Below are 12,110 nucleotides of genomic sequence, written 5' to 3' on the forward strand. Positions count from 1 at the left end.
CAACATTGTTCTCTTTCCCTAACCCCATTTAATTTTTTAAATACCCTGGAAGATAGTTCAAGCTGAGAAAGATTAGCTCAGTCACCCAATGAAGTGAGTAGGCTGAATAGATATCTGAACCTGATCTTAGTTGGACACCATGTTCTGGGCTGTGCAAAGATATTTTGCTGCTTGAGGTAAAGAACAAGATGGCAGCCACCCCCATTCCATGGTAGTTGGATTGTATTTCAACGCTGGTGAAGAGACCGCATTCTCCAACAATTAGGGAACACAGAGTAGGTCGTGTGGCACAGACAGCACTGTTCCCCAACACCTTGCTGCCACTCTTCATTGCTCAACACCTGCCACTTGAGGCAGTTGCCGCACTCTACCTAATGGTAGAGCTAGCCCTGACCATGCTAATATCTTATGTCTGAAGGTTGCTCTGTTAGTAGGGAAGGCAAAAGGAAGTATTAAACTTCTGAAGTTTGCTTGAGAGATTCTGGGTACGCAAGTGTACTGCATTCTAGTCTGTGTAATTACACTCTGCCTACACAAATTTTCCCTGCGGTTTCATTTGAAAATGTTCCTTCACTGTTCCTCTCCTAAAGAGTCAGCTTTGCAACTGTGGGTGGATGAAATGACACCAATACAGGCAAGAGCAAACCTTGTCCTCAGTTTTAAGTGCACAGTGCCTATAAGCTCAATACTGTACTCTTACTGTTAAGAACAGCATGTGCCTACAGTCAGTAAAGCATTTTGATCACAATTAATCTGAAAAGTTGCCAATGTAGAGGGTAGTGTGTGTGTGTGTGTGTGTGTGTGTGTGTGTGTGTGTGTGTGTATCTATAATATAAACACCACAGGGTGCATTGTATTATTCTATAGGCTTAACAGTGCAATCTATGAAGATATCCTTTTCCTATTGAGTTCAATAGTACTTTCCCCTAGTTTATTATTTATTTATTTGATTTATATCCCAACCCCCTCCCAGCAGGAGCCTAAGTTAAGTATGAATACAAGTGCTAATAGGATGTCAGTATTGCAGTCTATTAATCAAGAAGCAATCAAGAAAGCACATAATGCTCATAGTGTCTCACACTGTGACAGTGTCTATTTTCCAGATAATTATGCTGAGTTGTTTCCATACTAAATAAATATAGAAATATCTATATTCTCTTCCCTTTGGAAGAGAAAGTAGACTACTTTTAATTCCCATTGGTTAAGAAATAGATTCAGGTTCTAATTATGAGGCTTTGTATTTCCATAAACATTACCAATGGCAGCATCAAATACTGCTGTCTAAACTTCACATCACCTGGATAAATTGTCTGAACTTCATGTTCTTTTAATTATCTATAACCATATGGCTGAGGGTCTCTAAATTATTTCATTATGACATAACAGTATAATAGCAAAAAAGAATAAACTTTTAACGAAAGCTTTTCTCATTATTCCATTAAAGTATCAATATATTGGAATGTTGTTGCATGGTATACCACTACTATCCCAATGCAGAGCCTCAAAACTGAACAAAAAGTATACATCCTATTCTTTCCTACAAAGTTTCTCAAAGCTTCTCCCATCAGTTTGTCTGCACTACTGAATGCTGTCTTGAGGGGTGAGGAGGCTCTACCACAGCTGGTCCTGTTTGTAAAAGAAATCAAATCCTTCTAAATAGCAGTAAATAAGCCTAGGTCTGCCTGTCCTCTGATCACTAATTAATTATGGGTTTTCTCCATTAAGCACCACTTCCCCAAGTTTATTATACCATTCTTCCACTGTCATGTTTTTAAGCCTCTTTCCACTGGTGGTGAGCTATAACGTCTTGCAGCAACCACCATGAATTAAACCAACTATTTTGCCTTGATGTCAGAATATAAGCCTGCAACCACATTTGGAACCTTGGTTGCCTGAACTTGATAACCAAGAACTCAGGGTTTCTGTTTGAACAGAAGTTAAGGCACTCAGCATGGTCATGTGTCACGCTAAGTATTACAATAGGGCAGTATACAGCATCTTATAAGGTTTTGGCTTTTAGAGTATATTTTAGAATATATTTAGGGATATTGATTAGGGAACTGGATTGATGAAATCTTGACATAGTTACCCTTGTTATTTTGCCTTTTCCTTCTTATCCTGGCTCAAGCGTGCATGTGGAGTCAGGAATACAAAGATGAAGAATAGGATCTGATTCAGTCTCCCTCTTTTGGATTTTTAAAGTTGACAGGTATGCATCACTGTATTCCTATATTTATGTATATAAAATTAAAATTGCATAGATATTGACCTCCAATCTGGTGAAAGTGCCTTTTACTCCTAGAATCAATTCACACGAAATGTATTTTTTGCAAGCCATATTGAAACAAATGGAAAGTGTGAAAAAATGTGTAACCACCTGATGAGCTCTTGAGTAACTCCTATGTATTTCATTGAGTATTGGGCAGCAGAGCTTAGTGGTGGATTGTGTCTATTGTGACTCTCTCATAACCACCTGCTGTGTTAGGATGCAGAATGGAAATTAAATATACAAGATTCTGTTTGGATTTCCCCATCTTTCTCAGTACACTGGTTGGTGTAAAAGTAGAACAAGTCCTTGAAAAAGAAAGTATGGGAGAATTCCATGTTGACATTGCATCTTGGAAGGTTCACACTTTGTGTCTCTGAACTGACCTCAAGATTACCCCATTTGCAGATACAGAAAAGAACAGCGACATTGAACACACATCACTTGAAGAAATTGTGTACAGTTGAATAGGCACACCTAGTTTTTAAAAAATACTTTATGAAGGCATCCTGTACATTGAGGATCTCCACTACTGATATGAATTCATAAAAGGATATTAAAGATAGTTCTGTTGGCCCAGTATTTCATGGATTGCAGCCAATGTTAACCGTGTAAATTACAAACTAGCACACTGATCAGGAAGAGGTTTGCAGTGAACCCCCTGCTAAAATGGAGGAAAAAAACTCTTCTTTTTATTAGGGCTTTTAAGGGGCTTCATGAACATGAAGGCGAAACCCTTGCTAAAGCAAAGGTTTTCTCACCATTTTTGCAGTGCTTTGCTGCCTGCAAGGTGCTTTGAAGTCAATTGCAGGACTTCAGAGCAGTAAATCACCTGATGTCATTGTGATATCAGGTGACCCCACCTGTCAAATTTGGCCTGCAAGGCCAATCCTGATAAGAATCTGGCCTATGGATTACTAGATTATTTCCTGATTACTAGATTACAGTTCCTGGGGTTCAATGTGTATTCATTTTCTGATGCTATATACATCTCCATTGGGGTAGTCCTGGAAATCTCACCCAATAAATGCGCAATGGGATGCACTTTTTGGAAAGTATGACCTCTTCTAAAATATTAAGCAGATGAATTTGCTAGCGGCAACTTAAAAGCATCAACAGAGCAGCATTATCCAGTTAATACTGAAATCTGCTTTTCATAACAAAAAAGGTATATACATTCAAATTTAATGAAAATGTGTTCTTTAAAAAAAGATTATGCAGATTTGAAACTTCCATCTGCCACATCACATTCGAGAATCCACGCATAATGAAATCACCAACACTGGAAATATTGAGCGAAGGGCAGATTACTTCAGGCTAGATGTCTTGGCTGATTATGTACAGTATATCATATAATTAAAGACTAACATAAGGTTCATACACCCAAAGGGATGCAATTTAGGTTGTATTAGCAATCCTCCTTTTTATGCCACTTTCAAGTGCTTCGCCCTTGCAACCTGACCCAAGGCCTTTATATATGATTACATTATTGGAATTAAGTTAAGGTTCTTTAAATATTTCAAGTGAAGAACAAGCAATTGTGTGCTGTATGCCCAAAGATGCATTAAATGTTTCCCACTCAACAGGAATCTAAGCCAGAGACCATGTGATGTTTACTCCTTAGATGAACCCATTTATAGACACATTACTCACCACTGTCCCAGTTACATGCTAGCATACATGCCCCATTTTAAAAAAAATCTGTTGCCCTTCATACTGTTCGGAGAAAGGCAAAGTGATGAGGTGCTGCTGAATTATACTGCTAAATATCCCTCTGAATGTCACCCCGTAGGGAACAGACAAGATTCAGTGCATCTGTATGCATAAGTGCATGGCACCAACTTTCAAATAAATAAATTATTGGACAATTTCAATGAATGACAAAAGGATATGGGGTCTGGTGGTAAGAAATTATAGAGCAAATTGTTTTCTTGACATACAGAGAAAGATTTTGTTCCTAGAGCACATAGGCAAATTTTGGGAAAAGGAAAAAGAACTGTGCAAGCCTATACATATGTGTAGGATTGCTGGCTAAATTCAGTAAAATAAGAAGGCAACAGAGTACATGAAGTCTTTGTATTATGAACTAAAGCAGAGAAAGTTCATGCAACTGGATATCTATTTCTAAAACTATCAGAAACTAACGTGGAGTTGTATTCCCATTCCTCCTCACATACTCATTGATTTCAGTGGGACTTATGCAAAACTCTGCAACCTTCGCTGTTGAGCAAGTAAGAAATATTTTCCTTTGTGGAAAGGTGAAGTGAAATTTTAGGAAGCATTGTTTTAATTAGATGGCTTTATCTTAGGGTGCAGTTGCTTCTTTTCAGCCAGCAACACTAGACGAGGCACATTCCTGTCTAAACTAATACTGTTGGCGACTGCAGTCTGCATGAGCACACAAAAAAACACTGCTTTAAATCCAAAATTCTGGAGCAATAATCAGGTTTATTTTTAAAGCCACCAGAAGTGCTTACAACAAGAGGGAAGAAAAACAAAAATGAGAGGCTTGGTTATTCCTGACTGATCATCAACAACAATCAATAGTTTGTAATGCAAACATCTAATTCTCTACTCAACTTTTAATGAGGCTGTGTAAGTGTAAGTGTGGGCACCATCATCATTTCCAGTCGGTAGAAATGCAATAAGAACCATGTCAGGTTTGTTCCATTTCCTCAGCCTCCAGCAAGTACTTGCTATGATGGATCCTGTGGCTTTCTTTTTGGTCCTGCTGTTCCTAAGCAACAGAAGTATGTAGACCAATGCCAAAAAAGGGAAAGGCATTTCTCTTGTTGCTGCAGCAAAATTGCCCTACATTGCATTAAAAAGAAAGAAAGTATACATTGCAAAATGTGAGAACAACAAGGTAAAAAGGTCCTACAGGATGCTTTCAAAAAAGATTAAAAACTGAAAAATGAGGTGTGATCTGTTGCTGACTCTCACATGGAACTACAGTCTTCTTGGTTGTTTTAGATTATCGTAGTGTTTTTAAATGTTTCTTGATGTTTTTTAATGAGTGGAATATGTTTTTATTTTAACAGTATCTTTTTTTACTGCTTGGTTGTTTGCTGGCCTCGCCTCCTTTGGGAGGAAGGTTGGGAAAGAAATAATAATAATAATAATAATAATAATAATAATAATAATATACAACTAGATGGTGTGAAGAGTCTAGCAACCACTGAATGTGGCTCACTTTGCTCTGCCTTTTTTTAGGCTATCCTATATAACTTCTGGAGCCATACATAACCCTGCCCAGATCAGGTTGTTTCAATTAATTGTTTTATTTATTCCTACATTTATAACTCACCTTTCCGCAAGATGGTGTATGTGGTTCTCCCTTTTCCCATTTTATCCTCACACAACAACCCTGTGAGGTAGTTTTATTTAAGAGACAGTGACTGGCCCAAGGTCACCCAGTAAGCTTCATGGCTGAGTGGGGATTTGAAGTGTAGTCCTCTAACCAGTACACCACACTGGTTTACCCAGTTCTGAACATTGTGATAACCATGCTTAACAAACTACTCCAGAATTATCTGCTTAAGTTCCTCTTAGAGCTGGGGAGGCACCTCAAAGGTAATCTATTCCAACCCCAAGCTGATGAACAAAATTCACCTCGTGCAACTGCTATCTTTTCAGCGCCTTTTGAAGACCTTCCTCTTTCAGCAAGCCTTTTAAGTTGAGACCTATCCCAGTCTGCTTATTAATACAGTATGTTTTTTTAATAATATGTTTTTAACCCTTTTTTAAAAGATGTTTTTAAAGCTTTTTTAAAAAATGTTTTTAACATTGTTTTGTTTTAATGTATTTTAAGGTCTGTTTTTATGATGTTTTAAAGTGTTTTTAGTGTTTCTGTTTGCTGCCCTGAGCTCCTGCTAGGAGGAAGGGCTGGATATAAATCAAATAATAAATAAATAAATAAACCTTGGATAGCAGTTACTCTCATGTTGACATTAATGAAAAACTTGAAAGCCATTTTTCCATATACATTGTTGATCTAACGGTATGCAATTTTGTTCATTAATATTGTTTCAGGCAATTGTATGACTTGACAAATCCTACATATTAATTTCCATCAACCAGTCCTAAATCATAGAGAATAGTCCTTTAAAATTATCAGCTTGAGATGATCTTCAAATACTGATTATAGGCATAAATGTTGCCATTACAGAGGAAATTAACAGGGAGACAATTTTGAGGAACCCAGTTCCTGTCATTTTTAGCCCACCCCTCTGTCTTAAACTAATGTTTTCAATAGCCCAGAAAACAGGATCTCAGAAATTGCTTGAATTCTAACACAGCACAGTTTCCTGGAAGTAAGCCCCACTGTATGACGGAGCTTTCTTCTGAGTAAACACACATACGATTGTGTTGGCCTATAAGTTTTCAATGAGAGATCAATGATTCATTGGCCTCTTCTTCAGTGGGCTGATCACTTTCTGAGAAGTGGTGATAAATGTATCAACTCCAGCTCATGTCACGTAAGAATAACGGTAAGTTTACATGTCATGAAGTCAGCCTTGGACTGGCTGGCCTCCCAGTGCTGATTATATGTAATATCAATAAACACTGGACATGACAGTTCTTGGGATTTCTTACAGGTATTATATTTCTTGGAAATTTTACTTTATGATGGATTGACCTTGGAGTGCCTCAGTTTCTGGCTGTCCAATATAAGTTACAGTAACAGAAGGTGCTCACAGGTGAGGATCAGACAAACTCCAGAAAGTATTCTCAAGTCTCTTGTGAGAAACTTAGTCCACAAAGTTTTTTATTTATTTATTATTATTATTATTATTATTATTATAAATTCCAAGCTTCATTTAATTGTGGTAAATAAACTATATGGAGAGACAAAATATAACAAAGAAAATGAGAGACAGAAAATTATGTTACACTTACACTGCAAAGGATAAAAAATTCCTGAGTGATGAGCTAAAGATAGAGGGTTGCATTTAGCTAAGTTCTACTCAAAGTAGACCCACTAAAATTAATGAACCTAAATTAGTCATGTCTATTAATTCCAATAACAGCTGGTATAGCATGGTGGGGAGGAGTTACTTCAAAAAAGTAACTTTTCCAAGCTCTGGGGGTTACATGCCCTGCCACCTGTGCAGCTATGGGCAAGCTGCATAGTCCCAAGGAGCCCAGGTGCCCCCCAGCTGGCAGTTGCGGACAAGGAAGGGTCTGGCTTGTGTAGCCAGCTGGGGAGGACTAGCTTCAGAGGGAGGCCATGGTAAACCCCCTCTGAATACTGCTTACCATGAAAACCCCATTCATAGGGTAGCCATAAGTCAGGATCGACTTGAAGGCAATCCATTTCCATTTCATTGATTCCAATGGGTCTACTCTGAGTAGGACTAGCACTGAATACCAACTAGATACTGCTAATTTGCACCACTGCAATTTCGGATTAGGATGACTAGTTATGGTTGTAGCTGAGATTTTGAATAAGGCCTTCAAAGGGATGGCAAAAGTTTCCAGACGTGAAAGGCAAATCATTTTCCTATTGCACTCCAGCTCCAAAGGTGCAACTTGCTGCTTATACACCTTCAGCTTTCAGCAGCCTAGAAAATTGTGCTACTCAACAAGAAGAATGAAGAGCCCTCCTGCTCTGAGATAAAAGAGCATATTGCGAATTTACATTCTTAGTAAAAGGAGGAAAGAAAAAACAGGAAGGGAATATATTTCTGGTTGTCAGGGAAACCCAGAAGGCCAAACTACAAACAGAGCTGAATAGTTTGCTCTGGTTTGATACTTAAATGAGAAAATGAGTAGATTTATTTTTCCAAATGAGTTTCCTAGAAGGAGCCAGAGATGAAGAGAAATGCATTAAGGCTGCCATCACGAAGTAGAACTAAAAATCACAAACTTTGAACAGAGGTCCAGAAAGTGACATTTAAAGGTTTCAGTCACACACAGCTCAGTAAAATACAGTCTGCAAGGAAGCTTATCTGGTGTCTGGAATAAAATAGAGCTTGAGCGCCTCCTTGAGGAGCTGACAAGACCTATAGATCAGAGCAGCTTCTGCAGCTGAATTCAGCCATGTCTGTAAAAAAACCATTTATCTGGGGATATTTCCAGGCAACCTGTTTATTGAGCATTCAGCCTGATTTGTTTGTAGAGAGATTAGACAAATTTGATTATTTAATGAGAATTCATTCTGATTTGTTTCTGGGGAGGTTCGATCATGTCAAAGCAAGTGTTATCCACACTTTCAAGAGCATTTTCCTATCACTTTCCTTATCACAAGAAGTCCACTCTTTGAGGGAAGCGAGTTTGTTGCACAAGACCTTCCCCATCAACTATAATTGCACAACCTGAATTTGCCAGTAAGTGATTGAATCCCACCCCAAAATAGCACAGGTCTGGAAGCCCCCTGGGTCAAGGAAAGAAACCACAATGGTGCTTCCAGATGATCCCAGCCACCAGGTCAAGCTCAAACTGGTTGCAAAGAAAGTACATTCTGTTATTAGGCATGACCTCTGGTGGTTACCCTGTTTATTATGCTACTTTGTTTTGGAAAAGATACAATTCCATATGGTGTTGATACTATAGTTATGTTTTTAATGAATATTAGACGGGTCTAAATGATGCTAGTATTAGCAGTTCCACAGTATGAAAGGATACCCTCTCTCAGATTAAATGTCTGATTTGATACACTTTTTGAAACGGTCATTAAAGGCTCTAATCAAATATGACTCATTTGAAAGACAGCCCATGTGATGACTCATGCTTTTGACCCATATTGTTCAGTTGGGACAATTTCTCCAGCCATTACAGATGCAATATGAATACAATTAAACAGTAGTAATACAATAATACAAATGTGTCATCTTCATAGGAACATAGGACACTGCCTTATGCTGAGTTGTAGATCTACCTATCTCAGCATTGTCTACATTGACTGGCAGCAACTCTCTAGGGTTTTGGACAAGGGACATTTCCAGAGAGACCTGGAGATGTTGGGGATTGAACCTGGGACCTTCTGCGTGCAAAGTTGATGCTCTATTACTGAGCTATGGCCCTTCCCCTGGAATGCCAAAGCTTCATTTAGACGAAAGATGTGGGCATGTACCAGTTTAGTGCAATTGCAAAATGTTTCCTGGAAGTAAGCCTCACTGCCATAGGAACATAAAGGATCTACAACTTTAAATAGCAGCAGAGGGTTGTTATCAAAATGCATCACCTTACCTTTTTTGAGATTAACATGCTGTGAACTGCCTAGAGCACTGTTCTTCAGTCCTGGGTTCCCAGATGGACTTGGACTACAACTCCCATCATACCCAGCCATCTTAGACACTGAGAGTTGTAGTTCAACCCAAAGTTGAAAAACATTGGCCTAGAGAACACAGCTGAATACGTGGTATAAAAGTATAACTAATATTTAGTAAATAAAATACATGCTTTCAGAAAGTAGTTGTGGGGGATTGATTATCTGGTTTGGATGTGACTGTGTCTGCCATTATTGTTTTACTAGGGGCTCCCTGCTTGCGTTGCTCGCCAACCCTGCCTACAACCCCAACCTCCCCATCGCTCACCAATCCCTCTACTCCTAGACCTCACCAATCCCCACACGCTAACCTATTAGACTGGGGTAGGGAACCTTTTTGGCTCCCATTCTATGGGCCAACTTTAACAGATGGGTGAGGCAACCCACATGTCAATCACATTACATAATTGTGATGCCACAAAAGTTAATGTTTTGAGTATATTGGCCTCTACAATGTTTGTACAGGACGGCAATATCTCATACAGAAAGATGCTGGAGGTATAATGCTGAAATGCCTCATTGAGGCATATGTAGCGGACTTGTCCAGTGATATATTTTTTCTAGTCTAAAGTTGTTATTGTTATTAATTCTGTGCTGGCAAAATCGTTTATATTTGTGGATGTTCATGTACTTTTAAAATATATTCCTGTCGTATGGGAATTAACATCAGGACAAGAAAAGTGGACTTTGAGAGCCCTGTTGGTTGCTAAGAGACTTATAATTTGAGCCTGGAAGCATAAATACCCACCGTTTATTATGCAAGGGACTGAAGACCTCAGTGCCCTGACTACATTTGAACATATTTTATACAGACATCAATTTCGAGTGGATACCTTTTTGGACATCTGGAGGGCTTATATTAACTTACATGCTTGACTCAAGATTCATGTACTAATGGATACTGTAACCATAATATAAACTGATGGTGGTTTATTGCTATTATTAGTATTCATACATTATTTTTTCCTTTAATTTATTTTTATTTTTGTATCTTCAGCATTTTTGTTCATTTCATTTTTTTTGTTTCCTTTCATTAAATTTGCAAATAAAAAATTAATTTTAAAAATTGATTGACAGGAGGGTTTCCCTGCCCACCCATCAAAATACCAACATCAGGGGTGAAAAGGAAGAGCATAGGAAGGGTTGCAAACCCTGCCCCGAACTGATTCTCTCAATCTTTCACAGTCCTCACCCTGATTTTCCTTTGCCATTTCCCCAATGCTAGAGGTGCAAAGGAATGCCAACCCCATGCACCTCCATCCCTCACCAAAGTCCCACTGCCCCCCAGGCCTCCCCAACCCCTCCTTTTAGACCAAGCCAAGCCTCCCTTCCCCCTTCCCTTTAGATCTGGCCAAGCCACCTTTCCCCCATGCCCTTTATACCTGGCCAAGCCTCCCTCCCCTCCCCTCCTTTTAGAACCAGCCAAGCTTCCCAGCTTAGCCCTGGGTTCAGCTGCACACATGTGATCCCTGCCAGAACCTCTGTCATGCCCCTGGACCAAGCAGGTTTGTCCTACCTTCACTTCAGCTGATGCAAGGTGAGAAGGCAATCCTGCTTAGTGCTGGGTTCAGGTGCGTGAGAAAGTTCCCTGGATCCGCACCTAGGGCTAAGCGGGATTAAACCATTCTTTCATGAGGAGGAGGGAAGCAGGCAAGGAAGATGGAAACAAGCGGCCCAGTTGATCCACAGGTGAACATTTGGGACAGGCTCAGCAGCCATCCTGCTCTGCTGCCACTTCCCTCCTCCTTGACTGCTGCTGAGTCTGGAACGGCATCATCAGCGAGGCAGGCAATGGCAGCACAGAAGAGCAGGTGGGTTGCTGAGTAGCTTCCCTGGCCTGTCATGACTGTTCCTTCGCCGTTTGCCTGGCCTGCCCACTGCCTCCATCCTCCCCTGCTGCGATGGCCTCAAAAAAGACTGTCATCACACTGTCATTCACAGTATCATCTGTCAGCAGAGAGCACTGCGACCTACAGCAGATGAAAGCTCCAGAAAAATATGTAACAGGAAGGATTATTCATCTGCTCTGGTTTTATTGTTGTAGTTTTAATTTGTTTTATTTTCTGGGATTATATGCTACCTTGGCATTATGTTGTGATAAATGGCAACTTAGAAATCTTTTAACGCAATAAATAATTAAGTATACTGTGTATCAACTACTGATATTTTTTGTAAAAAAAAAACCCTTCTCTCTTGTATTTTTAAATGTAGACAAGATCGTGTATTTATATTGGTTTCAGTCCTGAGAACTGTGAGTATAAGGCAGTTTACAAGGGGAGAGTTTCTCACCGTGTCCTCCCCCTGCAGTCTTCTATGACCCCCCCAAGCCTCTCTAGAGGGTCGGGGGTGCTTGTGCAAGGTTGCCATTTCCTGATTGCTCTGCCATTCTCTCTTCCCACTGCAAATCCCTGCTTTCTGTCCCAGCCTGCACTGCCACCCCAACTCCCTGGAGAGGCTTCTTTGAGTTGTGGGGGGCAGCCAGCAACCATCTAATTTTAAAATCATCTGATTGGCCTTCTAAGAAGATCTGGAAAGAAAGAAGAAACCTAGCTCTTGGTGAATTATCTGTAGGTC

At 39.6% G+C, this 12,110-nt stretch overlaps 2 protein-coding genes across 4 annotated transcripts in view; one reads left to right on the forward strand and one right to left on the reverse strand.

The window, feature by feature from the left end:
• The window catches only part of MBTPS2 (membrane bound transcription factor peptidase, site 2), a 129,936-nt gene that overhangs the window by 33,775 nt on the left and 84,051 nt on the right, over nt 1–12,110 (forward strand). The gene's annotated exons all lie outside the window — the stretch shown is intronic.
• The window catches only part of SMPX (small muscle protein X-linked), a 54,816-nt gene that overhangs the window by 7,703 nt on the left and 35,003 nt on the right, over nt 1–12,110 (reverse strand). Inside the window, exon 5 of one of the 3 annotated variants that reach the window (XM_061627295.1) lies at nt 4,759–5,077. The exons of the other annotated variants lie outside the window; for them this stretch is intronic. The gene's annotated coding sequence lies outside the window, so the exon portion shown is untranslated. Of the gene's footprint in view, nt 1–4,758; nt 5,078–12,110 lie in introns of those variants that run through there. 3 annotated transcript variants of the gene reach the window in all.

The sequence above is a fragment of the Rhineura floridana genome, chromosome 5 (assembly GCF_030035675.1).
Source record: "Rhineura floridana isolate rRhiFlo1 chromosome 5, rRhiFlo1.hap2, whole genome shotgun sequence".
Classification (NCBI taxonomy): domain Eukaryota; kingdom Metazoa; phylum Chordata; class Lepidosauria; order Squamata; family Rhineuridae; genus Rhineura; species Rhineura floridana.